This window comes from Arvicanthis niloticus, chromosome 11 (assembly GCF_011762505.2).
Source record: "Arvicanthis niloticus isolate mArvNil1 chromosome 11, mArvNil1.pat.X, whole genome shotgun sequence".
NCBI classification, from domain to species: domain Eukaryota; kingdom Metazoa; phylum Chordata; class Mammalia; order Rodentia; family Muridae; genus Arvicanthis; species Arvicanthis niloticus.
In genome coordinates, this window is record NC_047668.1 from 39,341,466 (window position 1) to 39,361,284 (window position 19,819).

Below are 19,819 nucleotides of genomic sequence, written 5' to 3' on the forward strand. Positions count from 1 at the left end.
ACCATTCCATTCTGCTCCCTTCAGGTTACAGCACCGCCAGCTCTCATTCAGTGAATTTATTCTCCTGTGTGTTTTCCTCATTGACTTTGCTCTCTGCTCAGGCTTAGACACTATTCACTTCCATTCTCTTCAGGACTTTATACCCAGGTAAGGTTTTTGGCTCTGTTTGATGTGTAAATCAAGGAAAAGGTAGCTTCAAGCAGAGATACCAAGATGACAGCTGTGTCACGAGACCTACTAAATACACAACCAGCTGTAGGATGCTGGTAGTTGTGTCACATCTTCTAAATAGCATGGCCATTTCTCCTTCATGTTATCTCTCATTTCATCCCATCTACTCTATTTAAGAGACAAACAGAGTCACAAGAATGTTATAGGACTTGTCCTACGTAACAGGCATGATGTGGCAGAGCCAGAACCTCTTAATCTGCGACTCCTTGAATCACCACGAAGCTGTCTTCCCCAGGGGAGTACTTACTTCTTGTTGTAGTTTGAAAATCTTGTGTAAGCTTTGTCAATGTTATTGTTTTTATCTGAAATGTTCTCCATAGGCTCATGTTTAGGGCATGGAATCCCTAGTTGTGGCCAGTAGTAGTGGCTCAAGGCTAAGTGGTGCTGTTTGGAAGGCTATGAAAACTTTAAGAGGTAAGGCCTGACAGGGGCAGGCACTGGAGTCCAGCCTTTGAAGATTGTATCTATTTCTAGCACCAGCTCTTTGGCTCTCGATGCAGCAGTATATGAAATTCTCTGTCACTCATTTCAACTTTCATGAACTCCACCCACACCTTCCCTCTTATGATCAATGTGAACCAAGAAGCAAAATAAATCTTTTCCCCCCCTAAAGTTGTTCCTGTCGAGTATTTTATCACAGTAATGAGAAAAATAACTAATCCAGGCAGCTTGCTTTGTTTACAGAAATATCAATATTTATTCAAAACCATCTGACAAATCTAATAAAGACTCATTTTTTTAGGTGATTTACCCTCCCCTTTCCAATGACTTTTGCTGTATGTGATGGTATTTGGTCAAAAAAAAAAGTATTACTTGGAATTAGCACTTATTATATATCAATCAAACACTGAGCTATATTTAAACATGAGTCATTCATGCCTGGATCAATTAGAGATAAAATGTTTTAAATGGATGCATTATCATCTCTCAGAAGACCAGACATCCTCATAGGCATTCCTGACCCGAGTAATGATCTCCTATAAATCCACAGAAGGGAGGAAGCCAACTGGAGATCTCAGACCTGATGTGAGAACAAAGAAAGATGATCATCTGTTCATCAGTGTGGGCTATGGAGACACATAGGTGGGATATAGGGTGAGAGGCTGCAGAGTTGGGGCTGTCATGCCCCTCAGCATGAGAGTGTGGACCATGGAGACCCATGGGTTTCACAAAGCATAAGAGGCTGCAGACTTGGTCCTGTAATGACCCTCAAGGTGATTTCTAAACTCCTAGAGCACTACCATAGCACTTGAGAAAAGAACGGCTTTGAGGATTCATTTGTATAAACCCAGAGATACTTCTTATGGAAAATATGGAAAATTGGGTGGTGCATGTGTGTGTGCTAGTGTACATGTGCACTGCAGACATGTACAGCTCATGTGTGGTCAGAGGGCAAGCTCAAGTGTCAGCCATCAGGCACATTAGGATTTGTTGTTGTTGAGGACAAGTTCTTCCTTTAGCCTGGAACTTTTGTCAGAGTACAGACTGTCTGTCCATCAGCTTCCAGGAATTCACCTGTCTCTGCCTCCTGTCTATCAATGCTGGGAGTTCCAGTGTCTGCCAATGACCCTGAACTTGCACATAGATTCTAGAGACACGAGTATCAGTGTTCCTATTTACTAGGTAAGTGCTTTAGTGACTGAGTAGCACCCTAAGTCAAAGAAACACTTCTTTATTTGAACCCTCACCCACCCACAAATATACAGCACACTCAGTGATAAGGGTCTGTCTTCTGACCATGATAAGCAACCCCTCTCCCAGGGGCTTGACTACACCCACTTGCCTTTTGAGAACTCTGAGACTTTGACAGCAAGTCACTTAACTCTGTCCAGCAGCAGCTGTGTGGGTTTTGCATAATTAATTATTTATACCAAGGCAGACACAGTAATTAACATCCAGATGAATATGATATTCTGATCAGAAACACTTTGCATTTCAGCCATCCCTCAAGCAAGTAACTGTCAAAACCGGACTGTTTGACAGAGTGGGGCCTGCCAAGCCCCTCGCAGACATCTGCTCTGTAACAAAAAGAACAGATTCCCTGAGCAGAGTGTACACACTGATTTCAGTAGGCAAGGAATAGCTCTGATTGCCTTCTCAAAAAAGCTGGTCGATTCTGTCTGCTTCCCAGCACATCTCCCAGCATCTCCCAGAAGGACTGAATTTTAAATGGAAAAATCTATGTTGCTGTGAATGCCAGCCCTGCAAGTGTAGTCAGATGCAAGACCCTGCTCTGTTACTCTTTAGACGTGTGAACGGACGTGTCAGGAAATTACTTTCCACCCAACCACTGCTAGAGAGCCAATCGTGTATAACAATCATTCTTAACAACCAAGCAGTTACTCGACACCACATTTTCCTGCCATTTGTATTGAAAATGGAAACTCATCAAGCATGGGAAAAGCTGAGAATTTTCTGGAAATGGTGGAGAACCACCCCCTGCGAGCAGCTTCATCATGCTCTGCATCTTAATGCATGGCCTCCACCACGGGGGCAATGGAGGCAGGGCTGCTTCCTAGACTCAGTTGGATGGGATCCTCTACAGCCATTTTTCAATTCAAAGCAGAGTGGCTATTGCCAAGAAATATAATTACTGCTCTGGACCCGCAATCGTGACCAGGATGGGTTAGATTATTTATAATCCAATTAATTATTTTGATGTCAGTCAGCAAATATGGATGAAGAATCAAAGGGTACAAATGTCTGTCCTGACATTGCCCATAGGAATGCTTTTACTGAAGTGGATCTCTCCACCTACAATTTCCTCATCCATAAATAAATAAATAAATAAAATAAAAATAAATAAACAAGGAACAGTTAAGTTTGCCTAGATTATAAGTAATGTTTCTAAAACCTTCATTAAATGGCTGTTGTATTAACCAACAAGGAAGAGAAAGAGGCCAGACTGCCTAAAGGACATGTTTTATTTTGTGGAGAAACTAAAACTTTATTCTCTGGTTTCTGAGCCACCTCTAGTTCTTAGATACAGCCAATAAAATACTGTATACTCAACTAAATTGAAATTTTGTGTTAATACATTTTAACATACTACTACATATTATATATAAGTTATATATAAATATAAGGTCCACCCAATGATGAAAAAAGTACTTGTATATTTAGAATTGCTTGTCTGTATTAAACTTGTAGTCATTTATTGTGGAGGGCTTGAAAAAAAATGCCACCTGACAATGCATGGGGCAGTTCTGTGATTCCCTTCCCTAGGTAGAATGAACAGGTGTCTTGTCCTTACATAAATACATATTTATAAATACCTCAGTTCACTTGTTTTACTTAATGCCTTCCTCTGCCTGTGTTGTTCTAGCTGGTGCTGGATGGACAAGATGGGCAAAAGCAGGGACAGGGCAAAGATGTACCAGAATGACATTTCGGAAGTTACCAAAACTAGACACACCTTTGTTTTGAATTACAGTATTTAAGCACTAATTAGTACTATTGTGAATGGAGAAACATATATAGGTGATTATATATGTGAAACCTTAGCTATTCTTAATCACTAAAGGGTCAGAATCACGCTCTGATTTTTCTTTCTAGCTAAAGATCAATTAAGACCAAAGAAGCTTAGAAACTAATATAAACAGAGGAACCAATAATTCAAATTTTATCAAATCAAGACTTTACTAACGTCTAAGGATACACAGCTTTTTTTTTTTTTTTAGAAAGATATATGGATAACAGATGAGGAGACTTTACTTCAAGGAATGCATATGGAATATATGTAAATATATATCTCCAAAGCAGCAAAAGTCTCCCTACACCTCAGACATACCATTTGAGCCTATTAGTATTGAGAGTGGATTAGAAATGAAATGGAATGAGATATGTACACTGTGGGATAAGGAGAATGACACAAAGAATTTTGCTAAATGAACATCTGAGTGGGGCCTCTTGCTGGAGAGAAGGTAATTGATTATCAAGGTTCAGTGTCTGAAGACCTTGTGTGCAGGATGGTCATGAGCCATTTTAGAAAAAGACACAGCATAAACTACTCATGAGGAACAGGCAAGATGTCCCAGCATCAATCACTCTGAGTGGTTGTATTATTGTGTGTCACACTTGGGCTGAGGGATAGGAACAGACTGATGGAATGGGCTCTGGGGAGGTGTCATGTAGATTTTTGTTCTTATGGGTCCTGAATAATAGGAGAACAGGTCTAGATAATTCTCAGTCCCACTCTGCTGATCTTGGCAGCAAGTGTGGTAGAAAGAAGTAAGGAAGCTACAGGAATGACCTCCTGCTGGCTCAGCTTTGATAAACATTCACAAATGATTTCCTCTTTTCTTTTCAGTCATCCTTTTTTTTTTCTTCTGTAACATGAAGCCATGTGTGAAAGTTTTCATGGTTCCTTCACCCTCAGAATTTTGTTTTTTGTTTTTTGTTTTTTTAATCTTTTTTTTTATCATCCAGTTTTTATCCCCCTTCCTGGTCTGCCCTCTGACTTTCTCATCCCATACCTCCTCCCACCACCCCTATCTCCAAGATGTCCCTACCTCCTATCCCACCCCTACCAGACCTCCCCACTCTCTGGGGCCTCAAGTCTATTGAGGGTTAGCTGCATCTTCTCTCACTGAGGCCAGACCAGGCAGTCTTCTGCTGTATATGTGTCAGGGGCCTCATATCAGCTGGTATATGCTGCCTGGTTGGTGCCTCTGTGTCTAAAAGATCTTGAGAATCCAGGTTAGTAGAGACTGCTGATCTATCTATGGGGTCACCCTCCTCTTCAACTTCTTCCAGTTTTTTTCATAATTCAACCACTGGAGACCCTGGCTTCTCTCCATTGGTTGGGTGTATCTGCATCTAAGTCTTTCAGCTGCTTGTTGAGCCTCTGGGAGGGCAGCAATGCAACGCTCCATGTATGTCCTCATTTAAACTCATTCAGGTGTGGAATCCCCACATGTAATTATCATCCTATTTCTGAGTGCAGATCCAACTGACAACCTTGGAAATAAGAGAAAAAAAAAAAACCTGAACGTAAATATTTCTGCATGAACAGGCAGTTGTTAGCCAATAATGAGGCTCAAGCAAAAAGAGCCATGGGTTGGAAGGAACCAGGGATCTAGCAAGCCTCATGCTGGGAAGCTATGGAGAAGGTATGGCATTTGATAGAGCCTTTTCTCCATGAACCTGTGTGGTATGTTCCACATATGAGACATAAAGCCCATCTGGTCTCCTTAGTTCTTGTTTCTGTTCCCTTTCTGATACACAATAGTCACTTTCATCAAGTTCTTTCCCTAAACTCTAGCTCATTGACTGCTGGGACAAGAGGCTGGAAATAGAGAAACTGAAATAAAGCTTTCTGTCCAGCACTATTGTCATCTCAAGCACTTTTCAGCCTCAAGGTAGAGATGGAGGAAGACATGAGAAGACTGGAGTCTAGAGAGCTTATCCCTACCTCCCTACCATTGCTCTTTCTAACTGGCTGTGTGACCTAATGGCCAGAGCTTTTCTTTGCCATGGTTCCTGCAACATAGAAGTAAGTAAGCTCTCGTTCTTCACTCACAGGATGATAAAATAATTTATGAAGGCAACCCTTGGCTATTTTTAGCCTCCAAACCTTCACATCAAACACATTTTGCTCACCTTGTACTGTGTTAGACTTAAGTCCATATCAAGGTCACTAAGACCCAAGAAGACAAAGTTGAAGAATGAACTGGAAATATAAATTTAGTTCTTCTGCACTTCCAGCCTCTCTGCTGCTATACATTTTACACTCCTGTGAATATATATCCTTTATATGGAGTTCCCAAAGTGTCAGTCCTGCAGGTACCCATACTTGAAAAGGTCATTGCTGTGTTTCTTCTAAACTCAAAATATGGCTCAGAGGAACCAAAGAACAAACACAAGAGGGCTCCTGCTGACTCAGCAATACTACCTCTGCTTGGTGCTCATCTCCATTATGGTGTCACGGCCTTCAGTGGGTCATCAATTGATTCCCCCCCCCCTTGGGACTGGAGAGAACACTTTAGTTATATACTGCCAATAAAGTATAAGGTACTGAGTTGTGGCCACTAAAAATACCATTCAGTTATGTTCTTTTTTGGCATGACATGTTTTACAAAGTTCTTTGAGAAGCCCCTGATGAAGTGGACAGCCACCACATGGCACACGGGGCTTATGACAACCAAAGAGATAACTGGGCAGGAACGAAAGAGTTAGGGATTTCTGAGCCTCGTCTGGCGTCTTCACAAAGCACTGCTTTCCCTACTAATTTAGGAGTATAATCTAGTGAGCACACTTCTGAAACTAAAACCTGTGACTTGAAAGACATGTGACTAATCCTCTCACATGCAAATAAACACATGTGCAGGGGATAGAGCTGCATCTTGTAGCCCAGCCAGCTTGTCTGTGGGTTGCCTGGATGCATCATAGGCTGATTTGCTCTCTCTTTTGGGAAAGCCTTCTGTGCACTGAGTCTTAGATCTACTGGAGCAAAATCACAGATTAAGTGCTCATCGCTAACCTCTAACATGGGGACCCTTTGTGTTGTGTCTTCAATGTGAATTGGTTAGGCAGATTTAAACAATGTCATCCTAAGAATAAAAAAAACCAAAAAGGTGATTTTTAGTAACTTTAAGTTCTTATCTGGTTAGACAGAAAAATGACTCAGAAAAGTACAAACTGAGAGGCTAGCAAAATTTCAGTGCTGTTCTAACTGAGTATACTGGGCCATCAGTAGCTTACACACTGCCTAGAAGTGAGTATCTGTACTCCTGAGTTCTTTCTCTATCGGGGACCCTGAGCATGGCTTCCTCCCTTTACAGTGACACGATGAGAGTACCAGATACCCATAGATCTCTTTACATGCAGGATTGCAGATTTCAAATGCACTAAGTGTATAAGCCAATTTAGACAGTATCATAACTGAACTAATTTGGAGTGAGCCGTCACAACCTTAATATCTAAATCTGAACTAGAATGTGGTGTTATCTCCTAACCTTATAGAAGACAAAGGCTTTGTTATCATAAAAAGGGAAACAACTTGGAGAATGAGAGACACAAGGAGAGAGCAGGAGCTAATCACAAGTGGGATTAAGAAAGAATTGTATACATATTGATCACTAATTACTTCCAACAGGCAAACAGAGCAATGCAACGCAAATGTTTGTATGAGTGGTGCTCCATTTAATTCCTTATCAGTTAGGAGGAGAGAGTGACTTTCTGGGGAACAGCTTGTTCACCATCTAATCATTAGTAAGCCGATACCTTACGATGACTCTACATCTACTTAGCTCAGAGGTGAAATGCATTTTATTCACTGACCAGCCCAGATGGAAGACATTATATAAAGCAGGCATTCCATCCTTGCTTACATGCAAGAATTTTCTAAGGACTTACTACATGCCAACCACCATCCAGTGTGACATCATTGTTCTATATAGGCATGATCCTGGTGTGTCAACTCTTGGGTTATGAGCTACTGACCTTGGGGTTCTTGGGTAAAACATTGATTGTAAAAATATATTACATTAAAATATATAAGAAATATTTAATATGTTTATTTTATTTTGTTTTGGTGTGTGTGGGGGGGTGCATGTTGCCACCATGGGTCCACGTCTTTCTCTGTTGAGCTTATTATTCTGAAAATGGGTTGCTAACTGATCCTGGAGCTTCCCTTCCAATCAGGCTGGCTGCTCAACAAACTGCAGAAATTTTCCTGTCTCCACCTACCTCAGAGCTAGCCTTACAGGTGTATATGACTATGCCTGGCTTTTATATGGGTACTGGAGATCAAAACTCAGGTACTTATGTTTATATACCAAGTAATTTACCCATTAAGCCATCTCCCCAGTCCCATGTTCAATATTTTCAAATAACTGACTTTATTATTATTTCAAATATCTTTCTATCCATCACTATTGGGTTGCATGCCTGCCTCACCAGAGTGCAACTCAGGGAAGTCAGAACACAATCGGAGATGGGGGTCCCAGTCCTTGTTTTACCAAGTGAAAACCAGCAAGGCTGGAATAGATGCATGGTTCTCAATCCCTTGTATGCACAGACTGCTGGGGAACAGGGATGCAAGGGTCATCTCTTCCCCTACAGGGCAGGCAGAAAGGAGATGGCTGAACCCGAGGATAGAATCTGGTCTGACTCCGAGTCAGTGCCAAAAGTATAGAGGGGCAAGAAGAGAGATGTTCTCTGGGAGATTTAGGCAGCTCTTTACAATGAGGGCCTCACCCCGCAGCGATCCTTAATGAAGGAGATATTCCTTGTTTGTCCAAATAGCTTTATTCATGGTGTATGTAAATGCATATGGCTTGATCAGGGTGAACCAGGGATTAAATACCTTTTTCAGGAAGGAGACTCAAGAAGAGAAACTCATTGATTAAAATGTTCTCAGCCTATCTAGATATCTCATTAGTATGGAGAATTCTGGGTTTTTATGCTACCTGTGACCAGTTATCATAATCTTTTTAGTGGGGTGTTATGGTAACGTGTTCCAGGACAGACAGACCCTGACTGGGAGCTGGTTCTAACACCTCCCGCCCTCAATTATGAAAATTTTTAGGGTTTTTGAACCTGCTTCAACCTTACCAGGTCTTCCCTCTGGTGGCACAGTCCACATGCCTCATGCATCACCTCAAAATCAAAATTATGGGAATTACAAATGCAGGATGCAAGAAATTCTGAAGCACTAAAGAGTGTCACAGTTGGTTCAACTGGAATATACTTAGGTCTAACCTAGGACTGAGCACGCACCTTTGTTTTATGTATGCTTTAACAGGGTGATACGTACAGAGTAAATGTTCGCTTATAACCTCTAAGTCAGAATTCCACAAAAGATCTAATGTCAGTGATCTAAAGAGCTTTTTAAAAATACACAGTTTTATTGTTTATTTGTTTGTAACAAGATCCTGTATGAGGCACAAGCTGGACTCAAACTTGTGATTCTCTTGCCTCTGCCTTCAGGGTGCCTTCATTGCAAGTGTGCATCACATCTGGCCTAAGAAAACACACTTTTAATAACTGCATGCCTTCATAGTCATATTAATCTAAAAGCATAAGAAACACATTCGAATACCTTCAAAGATAACCATAAATCCAAGCACTCTTGAGTGCGATCACTTTGTAGGGTCTCTATGTATTGGTTGTCATAGAGGAGTCACCTCAGCCAGCACCAGTGACTAACACCATTCAAAGGACACTCATAGGACAAGAACGGTTGTGAAGTTCTGAAGAGAAGAGTCCTGAGAAATGCAGGCTGTGGTCATCAAATTACTAATTAGAAAGATGAAGTCCGAAGCTACTTAGGGGCACACTGTGGTATTGACCATGTCAACTGGGCCTGTAGTCCACTTGGAAAGGGAAAGAAAATGAAAAAGTGATATCTTGTGACACCTTGGTGTAAGCAGCCAGCATGATGGCTATGTTGTTGTGCTATGTAAATACAGACAGTGGATTTGCATTTGAGCATCAATGGATGTACTTCACAGAGCTGATGAGAAGAAAGAAACTTTAGTCATCTCTTGTACATTCACTTCTATGAACTTGTAATATTTTTCCACAGTTCTACTTCAGAGATTTTGGCTGTTTTTATATGTAACCATAACTGCTGCCTGGCTCCTGTCAAATAAAAAGTCAGGTGATATAATTAAGTTTGGGTCTGTTGCTACCCAACACTTGATCAAATCCTCTAAGATATTGCATGTATTAGACTCCCAGAAGCCATGTTTCTCAGAATTTAAAGGTAAAGTATTATTGTGCATGTACACAGAAACAGTGATACCAATGGATTAATAAAAAACATGGGTTAGGGACACCATTCAAATGTCTAAAAAAGATATTTAATTAATTAATTGTGGTGTGTTTCTAAGGCAAATGCTTGGACAACCATGAAACAGAACTGAAGGTGTAAACAATAAAATACTGACTTTTGAATCCTAATATTGGATAGAAACTCAAGCTAAGCAATAACTCATGCAACACTATTTTATAGTGTTCTAAAAATATTTTATTGTAAGATAATATTAAGTAAAATAAGAATATAGAAGAAAAAGAGGGTTAACACAAAGTCAAGTCTTGTCTGTATTCTCAAAAGAAACAGTAAGTAGAGCATGTGGAAGCCTCTCATACAAGGGTATTCTTCTGTTGCTTAGCTTGGCTAGTATGATCAGAAGCTTCTGTTTACCAATGTACCTTATTAATATGAATACATGTACTACAATATCTCTTTAAAGCCATTATCTATGATAATAAAAGTCAAAGTATAAAAATTTCCTTCAAGTGCCAACAGGTCATAGTAAATGCGCTGCTTTAGAGATGATTTGTCTAGGTGCTTACATGGTAGTCAATGAAATAAGTTATAGTGTAAAGATAACTAATTTCATATGATCAGGATAAATATCAGGGTTTTTGCTGAGTTAGTACAAAAATAGTCATGATCATAGATAGATGAAGTAATTTATCTGTTCACATTCATCTCTCTTAACAGTAATTAAATACATGCTTGCTCCTAGAAACTGAGTCTTCTCTCACACATTCAACAACATGAAGCAAAGCTTGGAATTTGAACGTTCTTATTAAATGTATAAATAGTAATAAAACTGTATTTTAATTATTGCTTAATTAAACATATTCAAATTAACAACAAGCATATTTAGTTACACATTGATGCCTTTTTGTATCTTCTTAGTATTTATTGGTCACTGGTTTGACTCTCATCATCTTATTAGGGATGGAGTTCCATACAGAAGAAATGCCTTCACATGGAAATGTCCCTATCAAGGGAAGAAGCTGATGGGTATTGATACTCAATGGTCCAGCAGGGCTTGAGGCTAGGAAGGAAATGTGCCTGAGAAAGGCCATAGCTACAACAGATTGGTTTCTGGGAAAGAAATGATATACACCTGAGGAAGGAGTCTTGAAAGTGAAGGAAGAAGAGGAAGTCCTGGAGTTAAGCTGCAAGTAGTAATTGTGCATTTTAAAAATAAATTCTGAGTATGGAGTGAATCTAAACCAGTTAACTAGTGAACAACAACAGAGAATGACACTAGAAAGGCTAAATATAAAGAAATCTAAACTGTCATACTTTATTTTTAATGTTGCTTAAGTTGATTAGTTTTCATCACATCCCAGTGATGGAAGGTAGAGGCCAGAAAAAAAAAATGATGTCATGACACAAGTTTACAGTAAGCTGTGATTATGGACAGATGATCACAGAAGAAAAAATGTAAAACACAGGAACCATTATCACAAGAGGAAGTGGGTGTCTTGGGTAATTTTATTGTCAAATAGGCATAACCAGGAGTCAACCAGGAAGAGGAAATCTCAGTGGAAAATTGCCTTGGTCTTACTGGCATATGACCATATCTACGGGAGAGTGTCTCAATTGATGGTTGATAAGAGAAGGCCCTCCACAGTGGGTGGAACCATGCATAGGCAGGAGGTCCTGAGCTTTATAAGGAAGTCAGTTGAACAAGACCATGTGAGTAAGCCAACAAACACTGTTTGTCCATTATTTCTATCAGATTCCTCTTTGAGTGACTTTGGGTCATGGTACTCATCACAACAACGATAAGAAAATATAGAAGTCGAGTTCAGACTTCATAAGAAATGAGTGTCAGGATGTCACCTGTCATAAAGAAATGGACACATTAAATAGTATGTACCAGCTGGTGCTGCAAGGGATCCCTCACACCTGAATGACCAGAGTGTATAACCCAACAGGCAATGGTGCTTCTCAAGGTGCAGGCTAGTCTACCCAGATATATACAGACCAAGAGAAGCCCAAGACAGGGGAAGTTCATCAGGAGATTCTGAGGATCCATACCATGGATAAAAGATGTACAGAGGACACACATGGGTATCTGGATAGAAGAAGATGACCTCCCATGAAATTCTACAGGGATTGTTAGAGGTAAGGTAGCCTCCTGGATTCCTCATGCTTGAGGATAAGGCATAGAGCTCAGAGTCCTGTCATATAACTTCTGCACTGCCTCTGTGGAGAATGCAAGGAAATTTTTTTTCCCAGTGTAATGGACTTTTTCTCTCAGACATTGTGGAGGTTTGAATATGTTTGGCCCAGGGAGGGAGTAGCATTATAAGTAGGTATGGCCTTATTGAAGAAAGTGTGTCACTATGGTGGTAGGCTTTAAAACCCGCCACCTAGCTGTCTAGAAGACAGTCTTCTTCCTGCCTTTGGTTCAAGATGGAGAACTCTCTGCTCCTCCTGTGCCATGCCTGCCTGGACATTGCCATGCTTTTGCTTTGATAATAATAGATCAGACCTCTGAACCTGTAAGCCAGCCCCAATTAAATAGTGTCCTTTATAAGAGTTGCCTTGGTCATAGTGTCTCTTCCTAGCAATGAAACACTAAGTAAGATGAACATTAAAGACAGAGTGAGGACATGAAAATTCCAATGGAAAGATGAGATGAGATAATCTCATCTTCTTGAAGGCATAAACTTTGGGCAATGTTAGAAAAAACTTAATCATATTAAACTACCAGAGTTCAAAAGATGATCAAGCTGGAGAAGAAATAAACAAAACATAATAAAGATATCTAGAGAGTGTAACTACTCGTGGGAGACTTCATTTCTCTGAGGAAGGCAAAGAACCAAACATGAAGGAGGGAAAATCATTAACTTGCTTAAGAACACCAGAAGGAAAACTTAAAGGCCAAAAATTCTTCTGGATTTAAAGCTGGTATGTACAGAGAAGATTTACAACCCAATGACCTAGGGACTTCTTCAATGCCAACCCTAGAAGTCAGGCCTTTCTTCAAAAATTATGAAAGGATATCAGTAGAGATTTATGTTTTCATGTCCATCTAGAATATTCAACATTAAAATTAAAATGGTCTTATATTTGGTGTTAATAGTCAACTTGATGGACTCTAGAATCAATCACCTAGGAGACAAGTGTTTGGGAAGACTTGTGGACACGTAGATTAACATTAGCCTGTAAGGATTGTCTTGATCATGTTAGTTGATATAAAGAGATCTATTTTTATGAAAGAGAGACTATTCCCTGGGTGAAGATTCTGGATTATATAAAATGAAGAAAGCAACATGGGTAGCAGTATTCATCTCCCAATGCTCCTTGACTGTGTATACGATGGTGCCTGCTGCTTCAAGCTCCTCATTCTAATTTTCACAACATAATGGAATCTACCCTTGACCTGTGAGTCAGAATAAGCCCCTTTTCTTTTAAGTCACACTTGTCTAGGTATTTTATCACAGCAACATGAAAATAAGTTGAGACAAATGGAGACTTTTTCAGATCCACAATTGCTCAAGAATTTATATATTATGCTAATATGTTCCATCAAAGTGAGAGAATAAACCTAGGAAGCCACAAGGAATAGGAAACAGATACAGCCAGCAGGGCATATTAGGAATCTGGGGTGACAATAAAGGAAGTTTATGGGCCCCGCAGTTCTATGCTGTGGAAAGATGTTAGCTCCTGATGAGAAAAATAGTCCTTTTGGTACATTTGTACAAAAGATGAGGGAAATTGCTTTTCTAGGACTGAATTTGTAGGTAAATTAATGGCTGCCAGAAAAAAAAATCTAAGCAAAAGATCCAACTCCATAAATGAGAGTATTACGGAATTCTAGGGAAGTGCAACTCCCTTGGAAGAAGCAAAAAATACTATAAAGGTTTCCAGTGATGTTCCAGATAAAATATTATGGTAAATATTGATTTAACAAAGACATTAGCTTAAAGAAATGGGATAGGTGACTAAAACCCTCAGCCAGTATAAAGGGAGGCTGCTAATTTTGCAATCCTGTGTGTTCTACGAAGGGTCTGGCCACTAGGATGACACCATTGGAAGAACTAGAAGATGATACTTAGGGCACTTGAAGATGTATCTGTAAAATTGATTTGTGTTCCTGGTCATAAAGAAGTGGTTCTCAACCCATTCCCACCCCACTATTCACTCCCATAATAGCGTTCTGTCTCAGGACCTTGAACGATAGCAAAATTTCTACAATTATCTCTGGCATTTTTTTTCTCATAGCAGTGGAAAACTAACAGTCAATAAATATAAGTAGAACCTGTATCCTGCTGAAAAGCAAGGACTGGCAGCCCTAGGATGGCCCAAGGTCTTTCTTTCCATTTGCTGTAAACCCATGTAAGACTGTGTATGCACTTGTGTGTGCATGTATGTGAGTGTGTGTGTTTAGTTACAAGCTCAGGCACTTGAGGCTGTGGATATTATTTTTAAAAACTGGAATGATTAAAAAGAGCAGAAGACATGATTAGGGATAGTCTCCAAAAAAATTATATCCACAGCTTAATCACTAAAACTTGTAACTATTACCCCATATGGCACAGAATTAGGATTAGTTTAGGATCTAGAGGCATTTATCCTGTGCTGTTTGGGTGCGCTCCAAACACACTACACATGTCCTATAAGGAGTAAGGGAAAAAGTGTTCAGAAAGATGCACAGATGGCCATGGGAAGACCCAGAAGGCCCATACCCTCAGAGGAAAGAAATGAAGGGTGTTTTTGATGTTAGGAGAGGCAGTGAGTGAGTTCTTCTACAGTTTCTTGAGAGCCAGTGCAGGCTAAACCTGAACTTAAATTTTGGCTTCTGTTCCTCCGAACTCAGTAATCATAAAATGTACCTCATTTTCAGCCATCCTCTTAAAAAATGCCCTACGTTATATTTTATTACAAAAGGGAAATCTTTAAAGTGCTTCCCCTTGAGGTCCAAAGCAACAGGTGTCAAGCTATCCATGGACAAAGCTTGAATTAAGACTGTCAGGGTGTTATCCATGTAGATCAGTTGATAGCTTGGTCACCAAGCATGCATGAAGCCTTCCCCTATGCCACATAAAACCAGGCATGGTGGCAACTACATGTAACTCTACCACCCAGGAGGTAGAGATAGGAGAATAGAAGTTCAAGATCATTTTCAACTAGTTTGAAGTCAGCCATAAGCAGAAAAAAAAGAACATAATGAAATTACTTATGACCTTTATTATGGACAGATGTGATGGACCAGTAGGTAGATGTGGCTTGAGATTAGTTATTACGTAAAAATTTAATAGTGTGATTTTAAGTGACTGTTGATAGCTTTAAAATTAGTATATGAAGTGGGATCAAAAATAAGGGGAGTCTTTGAATGCCACTCAAAATCAAACTGTTGCAAACTATGATTGTAAAATTAGATTCCTAGTGGAATAAAGATGAGCTAATCAGGCTCAGCATGGGTGAGTGGAAACCTTGGATCAGAACTCTGCTCCACTCATCAGCTCACATTCGGATTTGAGACTTAGCTCTGGGATCCTTTCTCATCTCTTCTGTACATCTTGGAGACTGGGTTGTCCATGGGGACATAAAAGTTATTAAGTTAAACGATGCCTGTAATGTGCTTGGGATGCTGCCCACCACATGGTGAGTCCTTATTCTAAAAGCGACTATTTTTCTCATTGCTGTGCAGTTTGTTGGTAGCTTTGTATGAATGAAAGAATTCAGACAAATTCACACCAGCAGGTGTGGAGAGATAGCTTCTTGGATATGAGTGCTCACTGTATAAGCGCAAATACCTGAGTTCGAATCCCAACATTCCATGTTAAAGCTTAACATACCTGAAGTCCAAGCACTGGATAGAGTATAGATAGGAAGATTGGTAGGGCTTGCAGGCTGCCATCTTAGCTCTAGTTCAGTTAGAGATCTTGCCTCAAGGGAATACACTGGAGAGTGAAAGAATCAGACACTTAGAATCTCCCCCAACCTACATGCACAAATATGCACACATAGTACACATGTGCACCCATATACCCACATGTACAACTTACACACATACACATATACACACACAAAAAGAAAGACATATTAGGTGTAAAAGCTTCAGACCAAATGAGATTCCTGTCAGTAAATGTGGGGAATACTGCAGTAGAGGTAATGAATGTGTTTGTGCTAGGCAAGAGTAAAATAATGTGTTACTGTTAGTCCACAAACCATCTTTAGCAACAATCTCACAGAAAACCTTTTGCTAAGCTAAACAGTATTAATTGACAGCTTGACAGAATTTGGAATCACCTATAAAACAAGCCTTCAGGCTCCCTCGTGAGGAATCCTCTAGCCTCTGGTCTTGCCTAAGAGAGATTTTGCTGACTAGGTTACTGGAGTGGGAAGACCCACCCTAAAAAAAATGGTCATCACATTTCGCTGCAGCTAGGCTGCCTTAAAAGGGGGAGGGATTCTCACTCCAGGACTTTTTTCACTGTGGTCATGTCTCAGTGAGAAATGTCTTTGCCAGGCAGTAGAACAGAGATGTTGAAATGTCTACAGAGATAAAAAGAAACTGGTTTCTCTTATTAGACAGCTTAAAGTGTTGGATACACATGTGTAGACGCTACATTAAACACATAAACTCATGTCACTGTTGCTTTCTAAAAGCCTGACAATCTCTAGGCAGCAAAAAGCAGGCTTTGAGAAAGCATGGCAAGGTGCTCAAATATCTAAGAGCAATCACAGAAGACATGGATTGCATACATACATACATACACATTTAGCTATAGGTAGAATCAGAGAGAAGTGGGGGATGGGCTATCCAAATAAGGGATGAAAGGCCTTCCTACAGTTTCCCGTACTCCTGGGTGGGCACAGACCATGGAGGGCTCCCTGAAATAGAGCATGTTTCCTGTGGTGACAGCCTGAATGACTCAGAGTATCTAACTCAAACCAATTAAGGAATGGAAATTGATTCTCTAATAAAATTAAGGGCTTAGAATATACAGACTTCCAAAACAGCAAGGTCTAAGGGCTCAAATATGACCAATGTTGGGAAAGCTAACATATTTCCATCAGTCCTTTTGTAAATGGCCAGCTGTGTGCTCTGTGGGGCTGCAGCAAAGACTGCAGGGATATGATACAACACTGAGAGGAAGGGCAACCAATATCCAACCTAACAGAGGAAAGTCAGTAGGAACTCTGTGTAGGGGTGGGGTGAGGCTGGGTATGCAGTTGGTGGAGTGCTTGGTTCGCATCAAAAAAATCCCTGAATACCATCTTCAACACCACACAAAGAGGATACAAACTAATAGATCACCGTTGCCTATGCAGAGAGTTTGAGGCCACCCTAGGTTACATTTGACCTTGGAGGTTGGGAAGAATGATGTCATGCACAGTGACAAGACACACACCCCTGAGCACAACCCTCAGGCACTCAAAACCTGGTAATGACTTTTCTTGTCTTATAGGACAGAGTATTGAAGGAGATACTTTATTAGGTCTTTGGGTTAAGTGCTGTACAGGTATTAATCAAAACTCAACTATCCTATGAATCTGTTGAAAAGCATTATAAGTTTGCCAAGACCAAAGAAATAATTAGTGGCAGAGCCAAGAGGCTTCAAGCTTTCAAGCTATCAAACTAGACTTATTCAGTATCTGTTAACTGATGCATATGTGCTTACACACATACACACACAAACACAGAGAGAGAAAGAGAGAGAGAGAGAGAATGTTGCTGAAACAAAAATGTTTGTAAAAACTGATCAAGGTCAGACCTCATACTCAAAAAGAAAACAAAAAGCTTATAATAATAGTAATAATAATAATAACAATAACTCAGAGCAAATAAAAGGTCATCGAGGCCCCTGTTGAATATTTAAGGTATGCCCACCAAATTCAATGGATTTGGAAAACTAAGGGTTTCAGTGCTTAGAGGTATAGCCAGTGCACAGATGGAGCAAGAGAAGCCCAAACCCACAAATGATAGTGATGCCATTTAACTTAAGGTCCATAAGCACCAACATTCCCTGCAAAGCTACAAGGTGACCAACTGACCAGAAATTGGTTTCCTGGAACAAATACTTGTAGTTTTCTGCTGTTGTGTGGGTCTTGTAGCAGACAGAGGCTTGAGGCTGACCCAGCATCTTTTTCCTGAAGTTTCTTTTTTTTTTAAATCATCTAGAGCAGTGCTTCTCAACCTGTAAGTTGTGACCTCTTTGAATGTCAAATGACCCCTTCACAGGGATCATGCATCATGTATCCTGGATGTCAGATATTTACATTTCTATTTATAACAGTAGCAAAATTACAATCAGGAAGCAGCAATGATAATTTTGTGGTTGGGGATCACCACAACATGAGGAATTGTATTAAAATGTCACAGCGTTAGGAAGATTGAGGACCATTGATCTGGAGAGACCTGTGCCTTGCTTACTCTCTTAAAGGACTGTGGACATGGTCTGTAAGAAACCAGGTGGACTCTAGGCAACCAAAGTGAGCTGTGAATGGCTCTCCAGAGATTTACTTCCTAAGATGGAGAGCTGATAAATATCAAACCAGTGCCCAGGTCTGAATATGGGTTTTAGAAGACTTGCTTTACATCCCAGGAAACAGCAATTAGAAGCAGTAGGATACAATCTAGCAAGAAAGAACTCCCGACTCGTGTCTGTCAGGCCCTTCCACTGTTCTTTAAAGGGAAGGTTTTCCATTTTGCCCACTACCAAAGTAAAACACAACTTCTCAGTTATCTATCCAAAGAGCTAGGATTTCACACTACCACTGTGCTAAGCATGGGGGATGGGTAGAATGTGTGGGCATATAAGTAGGACTGGAGAGGCATCTTACCTTGGAGACTCCCATTTGGAAAGCAGGGAACATGGTGGCCATTTTGATCTATGAATACTGATGACATTTTGCATTAAAGCAAATGTGAGACTATGCTGTAAAAATATAGAATAGGCTTTTAGTAACGAATATAGAACATAGCCCTGGATATTGAGGCTGCCACTGCCAGAGGAGCTCTGATCCCACTGCATGGGCCACAACTCTCTCCTGAGCCATCATTGACACTTCCATCTTCCCGGGAAATACTGAGCTGACTGAACAATTTCAGGACGAGGTAGCAATAAAGGACACCTCATCCAAAGTTTGTTGACAGAAGGGTCCTTGCTCTTCATCACTGACTTGATGCATCAGAACTGTTTTCTTTCTTAAACATACAAATAAATAAATAAAGACTTTATAAACTTCATCACTGACTTGATGCATCAGAACTGTTTTCTTTCTTAAATATACAAATAAATAAATAAACAAAGACTTGTTAAATAAACAAAGACTTTCTTACTTAAATATCAAAGAGCCTCACTGTAAAAACACATGATGAATCTGTACATTTTTCTGTAACATAAACACACAGGAGTCTTTCCACATATTATATTTGGTTCTTGGTTTTCTTTTATCAGTGGTGTACTGGAGAGAAAGCAACTGAAAATCTTGACTTCAAGGCCCTCTTCCTCTTGGGAGCCATTTAACTGCATCATTTAGTGATGTGGATATTAGTGGTTTCACAATACATAAGTATGCAGGGATTATAGACCTGAATGTTCACCATAATGGTTTTTCTACAGAAATATAAGGAGATAGCAAGGTCCTCAATTCCTCTGCCATTATGTAGAGGCAGATCAGAGGCTGCATGGGAGAAAAGCATTGGATTTTCCCACCACAGACCACTATGGCTACCTGGGTTGGAGAGTCACTTAACCTTGATGAACCTCCATTTCTTGTTTGAAAAACAGAGTTGCTATTAGCCTGATAAGTGCAATCATGCACAGTCTCTACACAAAAGGACCCAGAGGAAGGTGTGTGCATATCAGAGTTAAA